This window comes from Lissotriton vulgaris, chromosome 11, assembly GCF_964263255.1.
Source record: "Lissotriton vulgaris chromosome 11, aLisVul1.2, whole genome shotgun sequence".
Taxonomy (NCBI): domain Eukaryota; kingdom Metazoa; phylum Chordata; class Amphibia; order Caudata; family Salamandridae; genus Lissotriton; species Lissotriton vulgaris.
In genome coordinates this window covers 937,872,444-937,888,082 of record NC_141699.1, presented here as the reverse complement: position 1 = coordinate 937,888,082, position 15,639 = coordinate 937,872,444, and positions in this window count along the sequence as shown.

Genomic DNA, 15,639 nt, shown 5'->3' with positions numbered 1-15,639 from the left:
GCCAGTATGCTCCCTATGACGTTCTCTAATAATTTTGTCTTAAAAATAGACCAGCTGTTTGGTAACTTCCTGTGGCGGGGCAAGAAAGCCAGGATATCTCTAAAGAAACTGCAACTGGCAAAAGATAAAGGTGGCCTGGGTCTGCCATCGTTCAGGAACTACCAGACAGCCTTTCTTTGTAAGCAAGGTGCTCAATGGTTAATAAAATCACCAACTTACACTCCTGTGTGGATTAACATTGAGAGATCAATAGTAGGCAAGGCTCCGCTTGAGTCTTTAATCACCATGGATCTGTCGCACCTACCTCACTCCAGATACATATTGTTAAATACCAGAAGGGCCCTACTTAGACTTGACCAAACGCATAAAACCAAATTGACATTCTCTAAATCATCATGCATGTCATTATGGAAAAACCCCTACCTTAAACACACGGGTGTGGAACTCTTCTGGGAGTCATGGTCCGAAAAAGGTATTAACCTGGCCGGAGACTTGTATGACAACAGCGAACCAATCCCGTTCTCAAGCCTACAGACGAAGTTTGGCCTAGCCCCGATAGACTTCTATCATTTTCTAAAAGTCAAGGCGACATTAACCAGCCGTAACTTCACACCCTACACTCCGTGGCTGATAACACATCTCCCACGCATTATGCACTCAGGTCACTTCGTTTCCAAGGTGTATAAATTGTTGTTACCGCTGCCCAGCAAATCTCACAAAGCAGTGGAAGTGAAATGGGAAGCGGAACCTAACTCCACAGGGATAGAGTGGGATTGGGAATTGATTCATAAATCAGCACTTGCCCACAAAGTATCACCCATCCTATTCCAGACGAAGTATATGCTCATAAATAGGTCGTTCTGGACTCCGGAAAAGCTATTTAAATGTAAACTACGTGACTCCCCGGAGTGCTGGAATTGCCAATCAGGGACTGGTGATCTTTCTCACATGTTATTCAACTGTCCCCTGCTGAGAGAATATTGGGAAAAAGTATTTGTATGCATTCATCACGTGTTTAAGATAAAACCAATGAAGGAATTTGTATATGTCATTTTAGGGGGGTTGGAACCGCGATTGGCAAATGAGCATGATCGCCAGCTCTTGGATTTAATGTTGACATTGGCATGTAAGGTTGTTTTATGCAAGTGGAAATGTTTTAAGGAAGTAAATTTTAAAATTTGGCAGGAATGGCTGTCTTTCCTGAGAGGTGCCACGAATCAGGCGTTACAGTCCTCTACGTGGTGTCCATCCAATAAGAAATTATGGAAGTCGCTAGACGATTCATCCCTCCATTATGAGCCACCTTGAAGCAATACGACCTTGTAATAGTATCATGGTTATATGGGTGTGATCCTAGTTAATATGTCAGAGCTATTCCCATTCATCCGCACGTCAAGTGTTTAACAACTTGATCGATAACCACGTGACAAGCAAGAGTGATTCTTCTCTTTGTTTTTTTTTTTTTTTATCATTTATAGTTTCTGTATTAGTCTGACAACATCTGTAATAATTCACTTTTGATGGAAGATTTAATGTAATGTCTTTTGCTTTGTTTTCTTACTTCAATAAAAACGATTTGAAATAAAAAAAAAGAATGTTGCAGATGTTGTAGTAACAATCACTTAGGAAATGTGCAGTATCTTAGGGATGGAGTGGAATATGGAATGTGGGGTCCAGGTGGGTAGAGAGGGCTCTAAAAAAGATGGTTGAGACTTGAGAGAGCTGAAGCAAGAGCAGAGCAGTTGAGTGGCTGAGGCGTTAATGTGTTTGAACCTAAATAAACACATATGAGGCACGTCAGTGTTCCAGAGTGCTTTATCTCCTTGGGGATGATCTGAGGAGACAATGCCTCAAAACCCTGATCAGTCACCTCCTGGCTGTGTGATACTATGCTACCTCAAATACAAGATAGGCCAAGATGATCCCCTTGAGAAATATGCCGGTGAGGCGGAACAGTTGTGGGCCTACCAACAGTGCGGCAGAGTGTGTATGACATTTAGAAGCGATACGGCTCTGAAGCAAAATTGCAGCGGGACGCAGTGTCACTGTAACTGCCGCATCTTAGCGTAAGACTGTCTTATGCAGAGGGGGTGATATAATGTAAGGTTACTACCAATGTCAGAGGGAAGACTCGCTGTACGGTAGAGCGTATATGTCAACTGAAGCAAAATGCAATGAGTAAAGAATTCTCCCAAGACAAGCTCAAAGGGTGCTGCAGATTTAAGTGAAAATGTGTCATGAATAGCAAAGTATCTGGCAGCGTGGAGGTGATGGTGTAAAACTAAGGATCTAAAGGCCCAATACGGGGGGAGTATGTGGTAGAACTTTAAGTAAACAAAGAATCTTGCCACACAGTTGTGTGGTGTGTGCTGGGATTTCAACGAACCTTGCCACATGGTGGTGCAAGTAGAACTTTAAATGAACAGAGGATTTTGCCATGCGATATTGCACGTGTGTGCTGGAAATTCAAGGAAACTTGCCACACATGTGAGTCAGAACCTCAAAGAAGGTACCCATGAGTAACGCACGCGAGCGCAGCAGCAGTTGCCATACTCATGCATATCAATTCATAGGAAAAATATTGCATCGAAAAGGGAGAGCTCCAACACCCTCCTGTTAGTGACAGCACTACTCTCTATAAGGTAAAAAAGTCCCATTTGCCTCGTCTGGGTCTTGAGAGAGAGTTACTGCTACCTGAGGGCTACTTCAGTCCTCATTGGTTGATTTTCTGAGGATCAAACTGGTCAAGCCAACAAAAGAAAGGGGCCCACTGGTTGATATTCCCACCTCTTCAGTAGTTACAGGAAAGATATTAAGGGAGGTTCCATAAACGTACAGCTTTTGGTGGTTGTAAAAAAAGGACCCTAGTGGTTACACTTTGTACCCATTTATGTCCTCGAGATAACTCATCAAAGGATAATGATTGAGCTCAGGTGCCATTTCGGGTACCGGGTTAGAGTTTGCAACTGGTTACCAGTTATCCCAGACATTTCATCGGGCACCGGAGTAGTTGGGTGTCTGGTTGGGCATTATTTTTTGGAACTTGATTAAACTATCCTGTAGTGTAGCCTGTAAGGCTTTAAGAGTTCATTATGTAGAATATAACTCACATCCATTTTTATTTTCATCAGGGGAACTAGGGGTTAAATGGAAATGGAAAAAAGAATTTGCACACTATGCTAGAGTATGTGGGGTGACAGTGAGTGTGGAAAGGAAAACCTTGTTGCATCTTCATTGCTTAGGTCCAGAGGGACAGGAGGTTTTTGAACATCTTCCGGAGTTATGTGATGTGGAAGCAGAAGGATTGAATGAGTTTGATGTATGTATTCAAAAAACAGGCATATATTATTTACCAAAGGTCAGCACGATTTTATAGCAATATCATTTTGGTAGGAGGGTGCAGCATGCACAAGAGTCAGTGGAGAACAATGTTGCAAATTTACGAAAGCTAGCATCATCGTGTAAATTTGAAGGGAGTGTGGAAACGCTAAACAGGGATTAATTCATGTTGAGGTGTAACATAGAACGAGTAAGGTTTGAGAGAAGGCACAAAGATGACCCCAAACTTAATGAAGTAGTTCTAATAGTGAAAAAGATAGAACATTCGTTGGCATGTGGGGACATAATTAAGAGAGAACTTCACAAAGAGAATGAGCACGCTGGAACGGAACAGGTACACAATGTTGTTAACGCTAAGATTGAGAACACACAAAGGAAGAAGTTAACAGGAAAGTGCTTCAGATGTGGGGAGGTGGACCATATGTCTAACAACAAAAATTGCACTGCTTTGGGGGTGGTGTCTAAGTAATGCAAGGTTAAAAGCCATTATGCAAAATGTTGTAAGTCAAAAAGTAGGAGCAATAGAAAAAGAAGTAGGGGTTGCTGGAGAAGACACTGATAGATGTAACAATGATGCCTTGCAGGTGGGGGAAATTGCCCTTCAGGTGGGTGAGTGAATAAAAGAACGTGGACCAGAGGACATAGGGTAAGTAAATGGTTATAGTGTGAAGATGTTGTTTGACTTGGGAGCAAAGATAACATTGGTCCACAAGGATTTTTACAATGAGAAACTGACTGGAAGGATGGGACTATTCAAGTCAGACAACAGGCCGTTTGCTTATGGTGGTCAACCCATCAAATTAGTAGGCTACTTGGTTGGTAAACTTGAATATAAAGGATAGATTACAGCAGGGAGAGTTTAAGTGTCCTTCAGAGGGGACAGTATAATCAGTGAGCATCAGCAGGCTGAATTGGAAGTGATAGTGGACATCGATAGTTACCTGCTATCCTTTTAAGAAGGCAGGAAGTTGCAGGACCTAAGGACTCATGGAAGGATGGTGAAGGTTCAGAACTATGTACAGTGGGGATGAAACAAGAAGTTAGTCAGCATGAACCAAGGAGTTGGTGGCAGAAAGAATTCCCTGAAGGTTTCTGTGATCGGGTGGGATGTCTGACAGAGCATACTCATAAGATTATCTTAAAGAAACACATAGTACTGGTCACCAGTAAGGTGCAGAGTGTTTATCTTACCATGAGACAGCCTATGCAGGATGAGTTAAAAAGATTAAGGAAATTATAATTGAAGAGGTGGAGGTGTCAGAGTGGGTGGAACCGGTAGTATTGGCACAGAAGGCTACAGGTGATATCAATTGAAAAAAGAAAGGGCATTTTTCCAAAGTGTGCAAGTCATGTGGAATGGCCTACTATAAATAATGTGAATATGGTAGATGTAACCTGTGGAAACAAATCTGAATCTGATGATGAGAGCATAGTATTGTGCATGGATAAGACTGAGGGTGTAGGTAATATGGAGGATGTCATGCAGATTGGTTTAAGCAGTGTGAAAAGGCTGTATCCCCTCATTAACATATCTGGGGTACCGGTCACTATGATGGTGGATTCAGGGTCCTTTTTCACATTGATTGGCATCAAAGAGTGGGAAATATTTGATAATCAGCTTAGAAGGAAATCAACCATGCACCCAGTTGCTTATAGGGGACGACCCATTGAAGTAGAGAGCAAATTTGATGCCCTGTTAAGTTATAATGGCAATGAGGCTTGTGCTGCAGTTTATGTGGCAAAGGAAGGATTGTGTCTTTTGGGATGGTTAGAGCAGAGGAATTTGGAAATTATTCTTGATCCTAACAGCCCTGATCAAGTAATGTTGAGGAAAGACTGCATGATGGTGGATGTTCCTGGGAGAGTGCATTTTCTGAAGTTTTAAGGAAAGATTGGGAACATTGAATGGCTTTTCTCATCAAATCATCTTGAAGTCTGATGCCAAACGAGTTGTACACAAGGTTTGGTCGGTGCCTATTTCCATGAGGGAGGAGTTGACAAAGAAACTGAAGAATCTGTGTGATCAGGGAATCATTGAAGCCATTGAGAGCACAGAAAGACTTTTCCCAATTGTGTTGGTAAGGAAAGCCAATAAAACACTGAGAATGTGCATTTATCTAAGAGAGCTAAATGACAGTATTTGGTTTGATAGATATCCCATACCCAACATCACAGAGATGCTTTTGTCACTCAAAGGTGCCAAGGTATTCACGACTTTGGATGACAGCTGCTTCATATCAGATAGTTGTGAGACCCAAATCTAGGCATTTAACATAATTCATCACCCCTGAGGGTACATTCAGGTTTAAACACAGGACGTTCACGTTAGCTTCTGCATCAACTGTTTTCCAGGGAGTTGTGGAGACCTTGTGCAAGGATATAACCAATGTCAGATGTTTTCAAGATGACATTCTGGTTTTGGGCAGGATGTGCCATCTCCTAACAAGTCCTAAGGCATGGTTTTATCTTTGTAAAAGGAAAGGGGCCTCATATTGAAGGCTAGTAAATGCAAATTGTTACCTAGGAATGTGTTGACTATCTTAGGTATAACATTTCAGGAAAAGGCATTGAACTAAAGGGACATTTAATCAGTGTCATAGCTGAGTATCCTGTTCCAGAGAACAAAGATCAATTGTGATTATATTTTTAGAATTTGGAGTTGTATACTCATTTTATAAAAGAAATATGTGGAGCTGAAGCACAATTTTCGGTCTTTAAAGTTTGTGTGGGGGAAGGATGTGAATCACAAATTTGCAGGGATTAAGCAAGAATTTGCTAATGTCATTCCATTAAAACCATTCAATACCTGTGATGAATGTATGGTTATTACTGATGCTAGTCAGTACGGTCTATGTGCTGTACTACTGCCAATGCCTGAAGAGAGAGATAAGGTAATTTCCTTTTCGTCTTGTACCTTGAGGAGTGCAGAAGTGACATATTATGTGATTGAACGTGAGGTGTTAGCTAGCTGGTGTGGAGTTAACCATTTTAGGAACTATCTTTGAGGTGTGGAATTCACAATTTATGTGGACAACAAACATTTGGTCAATTTGTTCACCACTAAAGGAGCCAGTAAAGTCACTACATTTATTGCCAAATGGCAATATAGATTGCCAGAATTTTACTATCATATTGAATATACACCAGGTGTGAAAAATATATTTTGAGGTTACCTTTAAGCAATTTTAGAGTTGTGCAAGAAGTGTTAGAGGATAATTTCTCTATGGTTGGTGTCATGATTAGTCTTACTTCTGGGTGTGTTTCTGAAAATGAATGGAAATCTGCTGCAAGTGGGGATGCCATGTTGCATGACGTTTCTTGTTTTATTGACAAAGGTTGGTCTGAGAGTGATGTTTCAGAGGCACAATGCTTTCAAGCATGTGTTTTCAGAGTTGCTTGTGTGCAGTGGCATATTAGGAGGAAGTGATCTTCTGGTAGTGCCAGGTGGCATTTGTGGCAAAGTTTTAGATTTGACAATTAAAGGCCACGTGGGAATAACGGCCATGAATAGAAAGATTCTGGACATGTTTTGGTGGTCTGGAATGGATAGGGGTGGAGTATTTTGTAAGAGAATGTGTATTGAGTGGTATTAGTGACAAATCTGAAGTTACTGTTCCCTGTCCTGTGGAAGCTGTTCCTGTATTTATGTTATGTTAGCAGTTAATTGTTTTCCCACATATGAATTGTACAATATTTGTTATAATTTGCCATAAATTACTTGATATAATACAAAAATTACAGTCAATTAATGCAAATAAAAAAGAGAAAAATATGTTTGTATGTATAAAAAATTATAAAGAAAATATATATATTTTGAATCATTTGTTATGGCTGATACGTGGGTTGGGGTCCTGCCTAATGCTTAAGCCCATAGGAGGCTGTATATAAAGAAATATTGGTCTGACAAGAATTTTCATTTACAGGGAAGCTGTGCCAGTGCCAGATGAACCTTGGATTAAGCTCGGAATGGATATCATTGGTCCCCTGTGGAAGCTGTGCCTGTATTTATGTTAGGTTAGCGGTTGATTGTTTCCCCACATATAAATTGTACAATATTTGTTATAATTTGCCATAAATATATTGATATAATACAAAAATCACAGAAAATTATTGCAAATCAAAAAAAGAGAACAATATTTTGAATGTATAAAAAATTATAAATAAAAAGTATATTTTTTTAATAACTTGTTATATCTGATAATTTGGGTTGGGGTCCTGTCTAATGCTTGAGCCCATAGGAGGCTGTATTTAAAGAAATATAATTCTGACAATAATTTTCTTTTACAGGGAAGCTGTGCCAGTGCAAGATGAACCGTAGATTAAGTTCGGAATAGATGTCATTGGTACCATCAATGTGATCATGGAAAGTTTAAGATTTGAAATTGTGTGTGTGGACTATTTTTCACAGTGGCCTGGTGTACAATTTGTCTCTCCTCCAAACCTCCCCCTCCTACGACTGTTGCTGATTTTCTCTCATCCACCATTTGGCATAACAAATATCTTTTAATTCACAATAGACCCTTTTATTGGAAATCTTGGAGAGCCAAAGGATTGATATGGATTTCGCAGCTATTCTCCAATTCAACTTTCCTGCCTTTTCACACTTTATGTTCTTCCTTTGCTTTACCCCTGTCTTTTGCTCCCAAGTATCTTTCACTTAAAGCAGCGGTCATGGAAACCTACACACGACTCATGCAAACGGCATCTCCCTACACCTCTCCTGACCCAGCTCCTCAGCTTCACTCTCTCCTATGCAACACACCTAAAGCTTCCACTGTCTATAAGCACCTTCATGCCCATCCTTCTATTAGATCCAAGTCTTAGGTGTGAGCGCAGTGGGAACAGGATCTTGCCATGTCTTGGCCGGTGTCCCTATGGGACAAGATATGGACAAAAGTCAGTAAATCCTCTAGAGCAGCATCCCTGACGCAATCCTTGTTTTTCATCTACAACAGACTACTTCACACTCCCTCTACCCTTAATACACGGTTCCCCACCGTTTCAGACGCTTGTTGGTCTTGCTCTTTACCACATGCTACTCTGTTTCATATGTTATTCCTCTGCAAACCAGTGCATGATTTTTGGTCACAGGTTTGGGCTCAAATCAATTTAATTTTTCATACTTGTATTCCCCTCTCCCATGTTCATCTTTTTTTGGGAAGCCTTTCCTCTTGTTGGGAGGGAACTGACCTTCCTGTTCGCATTGTTGACTTGTTACTAGCTGTTGCGTTTCAAGAGATTACTATTAATTGGAAGACTTCTTCTAACATTTCATTTAAAGCATGGTGGTACAATGTTTGTCACAATCATAGGCTTGACACAGCTTTTGTATTTCCTGCCCAATTGGCAGCCAAACGTGCAGATTTATGGCTTCCTGTTACAATGTATTTAGATAGTTGTGTGACCTGTTCATTTCGCCCACAACCTGCTCAGCAGGAAGTTCCTAAACCTCCCTGATGCCCTTCTCAATTCCTTTATCTTTCATTGCATTGTTATCTACTATGTCAATATTTGTATTTGCTTCTGATGTACAATTATTGTTTCCCTTTTATTCCTATTGCCCATAACACACCTTCTGTTATTTAATTTTCTTTCAAGGTTTGCTCTGTTTCCTTTTATTTCTCTCTTTTTCTTTATCCTCCCCTTCCCTTAGCTCCCTTATTTATTTTCCTTCTTTCTGTATTGATGCCTTATTTTATGAACAATAAAGTCTTTTTTGAACTTAAAAAAGGATAATATGAAGTTGTCCATCGCCAATGGTTTACATTGGCATATGGAACTTAAGAATTTATCGTGGGCCATTCTTACCACTTCCAGTGCAGTCACAGGTGTGTCCCTTTTGCTCTGTTGAAAGGGTGTGTGCCATTTACCAAATTGGTATGTCCATGGATGGATGGTTCATGTGTACCTCAAGAGACGTTGGAATCAGTGAAAACTAAGCCGGAAAAGGCACAAGATGAACACGCTGGTAATTCAGGGGCTAGAAGCAGACAGTGTTCAATATTCAAACTGGGGATGTGGTGAGAGTTCGTCTACCAGGCATAACAGTCAAATGTCTGTCCAGGTTTTCATCTCCCAAGAAGGTCATTCAGTTCAAGGATCATGTGGTCATGCTTGAGGATGGGAAATGGTGGAAGAAGCAAAAGTTATCTCTCCAATGTTCCATAATGTGCCAAGTTTCAGCGAGAGTGACAGGTGTAGTTCAATCAATCAATCAAGAATTTGTAGAGCGCACTACTTACCCGTGAGGGTCTCAAGGCGCTGAGGGAAAAAAAGGGGGGGCACTACTGGTCGAACAGCCAGGTCTTGAGTAGCCTCCTGAAGGTCAGCAGGTCTTGGGTCTAACGTAGGCTCAGTGGGAGGGTGTTCCAGGTCTTGGTGAAGGTTTCCGTTATCTGCACTCACTGGCCTCTACTGATATCTGTATTGTGGTTGCGAATTTCATCAGGGGCACCGCCGTGATCAGAAAGCGCTACGGGTAAAACCTGCATCAGATTGCCAGTCCAAGGCAAAGAAACAATTAAGCCATGTTGTTTATTTGTTAAAGGGGGAACATGACAGTATAAATTCGTAATGGACCTACTCTAAGGGACCCTGGTGCCTTAGGGGCACATGCATCATTGTGAATTGCATTCGCAAACGGTGCGAATCGCAATTTTTGGCCGTTTACGAATGCAATTGACAAAATTGGGATGCATCATGTTTTTTGCAATTTTAGAAATCGCAATCATGTTGCGATTTCTAAAATTGCGATTACATTTAAGAAATCGCAATTTGAGATTTCTTAAATGCAATGCATGAACATTTTAAATTTGCGAATTCGCAAATAGAGAGAGGTGAATTACCATGAAGTTGACCTTCATGGTAATTTGCGAAAACTTTCAAAAATGCACAAAAGTGCATTTTTGAAAGTTTCATTTTACACACACACATGCCCTTGGGGCATGTGTGTGTGAAAAATGCACTTAAAGTTAAATTTCAGGGGTGCAGGGGGGGGGGCCTTTGGACACCCCCGGCACCCTTGAAATTGCATTTTCAATTTGCGATTCTCAAATTGCTAATCGCAAATTGAAAATGACTTCCCATTCATTCCTATGGGCCTCTAGGCCCATTGGAATCAATGGGAAGGGATTCCTTAATTGCGATTCGCCAATTGTGAATCGCAATTAAGGAAATTTAAGAAATCACAAAAAAATTGCGATTTCTTGGTGCATAGTCGTTTGCGATTTCTTAATTGCGATTCCTTAATTTTCGCAATTAAGAAATCGCAAACGGCAACAATGATGCATGTGGCCGTTAATCTTAATCTTTAATACTTCCTGTAAAAGGTATTTAACTAGTCCTAGTTATTTATAAATCCCTTTTTGGGTACAACTCTTATCTTTTTGAAACCTCTGTGTCCCAAAGTGTTTGCAGGGATAGTCAGGGAGACACTGACTAGTCAAGTTGAATGATATGCATCCATGGTTTTAAAGTCTTTTAATTGGTCAATTTGCACTATTTATTTTATTCATTTTAGTGACTTGCCAAAAAGAAGCGCCCTAGGCTGGAAATAAAATAGTAACCTGGTCGACATGGCGGACCCCTTACAAGCCCTTTCTAGGGGCCTCTGTCTGAGGTTTTTGTCTCCCTGGTTTTGATCGCAGCATTAGGGCCATATTTTACTAACAAGTTGCACTATATTTGCAATTGATTACGATATTTATATTGGTATGGTATGTCTGAAGAAGTTTTTTTGTGTTGAGAATGTTTTTGTATTGTGCACTTTTATGGTTCTCCGAACCGAAATAAAGTTTATTTGTGACTGGCTGGTGATTACACAGTGTCCTCCAGACCTCATGATTTCAGGACGAGGGGGAAAAGGAATTGTCATGCCAAGCTATGTGATGATATGTGACTGCCCTGGATGTCATTTTAGTTCCTGGAGGTTTCCAGTTCCATGCCTGCATACTCCTTATGGGTTGTATATGTATATAGTTTATTTTTGTTTTACAAAATGTTCAGTTGCATTTCGGTTGTTTTTGGTTGTGCCTTCCATTTTCTTTACTTCTTATGTTAATGATGTGTTAATTTTATAAGAGGGTCTAGATGGGTCTAGTCTTTCTTGGGGTGGAATATGTAATGTTATGGGTGGAATGATGGTCGGCTGGAATGGGGAGAAAGTTACTGTATAAACCGTTCCGCAGTTCATGCCTGCGCTGCTGCTCGGTCGGTCGCATCTCCTGTACTTGGTAATAAACTCCACCTTTCAAACTTACCTATTTCCTGTCTTCATGGACTCCTCAATCTGCCAGTGACTTTTCACTCAATCCCTTTAGTGAATCTATGTGGGACATGGATGGCTGATGTCAATCAATCAATCAATACGTGCATTTGTAAAGCGCACTACTCACCCGTGGTACACAGAGGCAGCCATAGTGGCAAGGGAAGTGACTGTATGCAAGGGCCATCAGTAGTCCAATTCCGGGAACAATATGCTTGGCAGGGCTACCATTATGTTGAGTGATGTTCGTCGATATAAAGCAGCCTAAAAAAAAACAGGGTCACCTTTATCAGAGTGGCTGTTATCACTCACTGGCTAACAAACATGCAACTACTCTCTTATACCAATATGCAAGCACACATGTGCAGAAGTACAAAAACATCATGTACACGCACAAACAAGCACACACACACACCAACATGCATGCATGACAGCAAATACATTGGGTCTACCCCAAAATGGACTAGTAAAATTCAGGAATTAGCTTGTGACTTTGTAGCGCTTCCACCTAGCATTGAAGTACTGACAGCCAGCTGCATGTCTTTTGGGCCCAGAGTGGGTTGTGCAATCTCTTGCGCCAGTTGGTGCAAAGTTGTCTCCAAAGCTAGGCCTTCCTGGGCTCAGGAGACAGAGATTTGCAGCTCATTCCAAATTGCACCTGATGAGGCTTTGGCACAAGAACCCAGGCAGGCTGTGCAGGACATGGCATATGTCTGGGGAATGCTCGAGCATGGGCACAGGAAACAATGGCTGCCTCTGTGCTCACCCAGGTCCCTATCTCTATGGGCCATATGTATGAACACATTTTCCCATAGACCCAGAATGGGTAAAACCCTTTGATACATCTGGCCCTATATCTCCAGGGAAGGCGCAATTCATGATTGAGGGAGGTGGGGACTAGAAAGATGGACTGGATTCCTGTAGGAGGTAATGGAAATAATGTATCTTGCTCTGAGCTCTGTTAAAACTGGAAAGCTAGGGAAAGGTCCCTGTTCATACCGTTGTTTCGTATACATATTGCATATGTAAGCTAGGAGTGATAGCAAACATACTTTCACATGCAAAGTGTGTGCATGCATATAGTCTGCTGCACTCTCAATGCCACAACAGATAATGGGAGCAAAGCAGAGAAGGATGCTGGTTTCCTTCTATCCCTGCCTTCATCTCATGGTGGTACAAACGTTCACCAGTGTCTGTGAATGTCCAATCGCACCATGATGGATTTTTTTCATTTCTCTCATTTGTTATAATGTTTTGTTGTAATATGCTAGCGTCTTCCGGGTTCTTTTGGACCTCTACCTTTTTCTCTCCGATGGAACTAATTTGTGATTAGTATAAGATATATGTCATTCACTGACTCTGTGACCATCCATGGTATGCAGGGATTAGGGAAGTGCCCTTAAAGGAGAAGGCTTCACTTTTGAAGCTTTGGCCATGACTGTAGAATGTGTGTTCCTGGATACTGGATGGCTTTCGACCTACTGATGTGCCTTAAACTCGTTCAGATTTTGGTTTGAAATTTATAGTTCTAGGATGCCTTTTCATCTTCTGGCACTGCTATAGTTTCAATGTATTAAACATCATCAAAAGGTCAAGGGTAAAAGTATGAGCAATCAAGATTAGAATGAATCTAATGGTTCAATAAAGTTTGCTGTTGTGTTGTATGATAAGCCTTTATTGTATGTCTCCATTAACCGCTTCGCTGCGGCCGGAATTCCTCCGCAGTGCTGAAAAAATTGATGTGTGAGCGATTCGGACGGCCCCCGGACGTCCTCCGCACACACCCACTCAGATGGCCGGGAGCCTTTCGACGCACGGAAGAGGTTGAAGTTTGCATTGACAAAAAAATCCTAATAATAAAAAAATCTAATAGGTCTTCTTCGTTGCATTAAGTACCAGGTTTGGTTGTGAGCGCACCTGTTCAGAGGGTGGCAAAGTGGAAAAATTACCTCTGGCTTTAGAATGAACTATGTTGCTCAGTTCATTCAGGAAGGAGCAGATGTTGAGATCATGAAATGGGTTAGATGCAGTGGCGGCTCCTAGATGGAGTGCTGCGGGCCGTGAGGCTGGGGGAGGGGCAGGGTGGGGGGTTGTAAACTCCAGCGTACGGCCGAACGGAGTTAAGTAAATAAATAAATAAATAACTAAAACGAATTACATTGCGGGCGCTGCAACGCTAATCGGCGATGCAGCGTGCGCAATGTAATTAGTTTTATTTATTTATTTACTTAACTCCGTTCTGCCGTATGCCGGAGTTTACTACCCCCCCACCCTGCCCCTTCCCCCGCCCCGCCCCACAGCACGCCCTCGAGTAGCCGCCATTGGTTAGATGGTCTCACGTGAGAGCAAGGTACTCTTGGGAAAGCAGCCTTGATATGATGAATAAGCTCCTTGTGGGAGAAGGCACCGCCAACGGATGAAGCAGAATGTGAGGTCTGAAGAGGAACATGGTATTGTCCATCAAGGTTTTCATTCGAAGGTGGTATATCCAATAAGACTGGAAGCTGAAAGCGAAGAAGACGCAAAAGTCTTTTGAGTGAGCACTGGTAGTAACTACAACTCAGAAGGTATGATGATCTCTACTCATTGCCCAGGCAAACTCTTTTAGGGAGCAACCCAATGTCCCCCAAGCAAAGCTGGTTTTCTGTTACAATTTTGAGGCAGCCAAAATGAAATTATGAGTTGTATAAAAAACGTTCAGAGTGAATTGGTGTTCAATGTGTTAACTTAGCTGCAACAATCCTAAAGCATGGCAGCTAAGCACAGTTACACAATAAAACGTTATCATACTTTCTAAAGTCATTTGGATACATTGTATCCAGTGGCAGGGTCTGCGGGCATAGGCTGTTCACTGCACTGCACTGCAGTCCGCTGCAGGGTATACATATACCACTGTACTCAAATAGAACATGCCAGACTGACTCAGTGTAACCCTTAAGTGCACAACAGGGCAGCAAAGCCATATAGTTGGCTAAGCACTGCCAGCCAATAAGGAGCAGCCCTGCATCAAACTGGTGTACATGTTGGAACTTTTCAATAAAGTTAGTTAAAACAAATCACTCCTACGCATCATCGTGTCATAAATGTAGATACCTTGTTAATGATGCCAATCGAGAAAGCAGTCTGCACTGGCTGGGCAATGGGCAACCATAAATACACAGAAACAAAAAGGCAGCAAAGTCCTTTGTCACACTCATCCGTACTCTTAACAATGTGCATTATTTCAATCATGAACTAATTCAGTAGCTTCCAGGCAAATATGAACAGACACTAAGGTAGACATTAAACAAACAAATCACTACTGACCAATTAAACTAAACACAATCACACACAACCATCCAACCAATGTAGGTCACAGAAGCTCACAAAAAGTGAACTCAGATTTCTAAAGCCCCCGGGCGCCATACAAATCGTAGGAGTGTGCTGTATAAATACTGATAAAGTAACATAGCATGTACATAAGACATTTTCAGGCACATGCATCAATATTGCATTTTGCGATTCCTTAATTGCGAAAAATAAGGAATCACAATTAAGGAATTGCAAACTGCAATGCATCAAGAAATCGCTATAAAAATAGCAATTTTTTAAAATTCCTTAATTGCGATTCTCTAATTGAGAATCGCAATTAAGGAATACTTCACCATCCATTCCTATGGGCCTAGAGGCCCATAGGAATGAATGGAAAGACATTCTTAATTTGCAATTCACCATTAAAAATTTGCAAATTAAGAATGCAATTTCAAGGATGCAGGGGTATCCAAAAGACACCTTGTTGCACCCCTGAAATCTGCTTAGGAGTACATTTTGCACACTCACATGCCCCAAGGGCATGTGTGTGTGTAAAATGGAACTTCGAAAAATGCACTTTAGTGCATTTTTCAAAGTTTTCGCAAGTTACCATGAAGGTCAACTTCATGGTAATTTGCTCCCCTTATTTGCGAATTCGCAAACTTTTAGAGTTTGATGCATTGCATTTAAGGAATCTCTATTTGCGATTTCTTAAATTGCGAAAATTACAAAAATGTTAATGCATC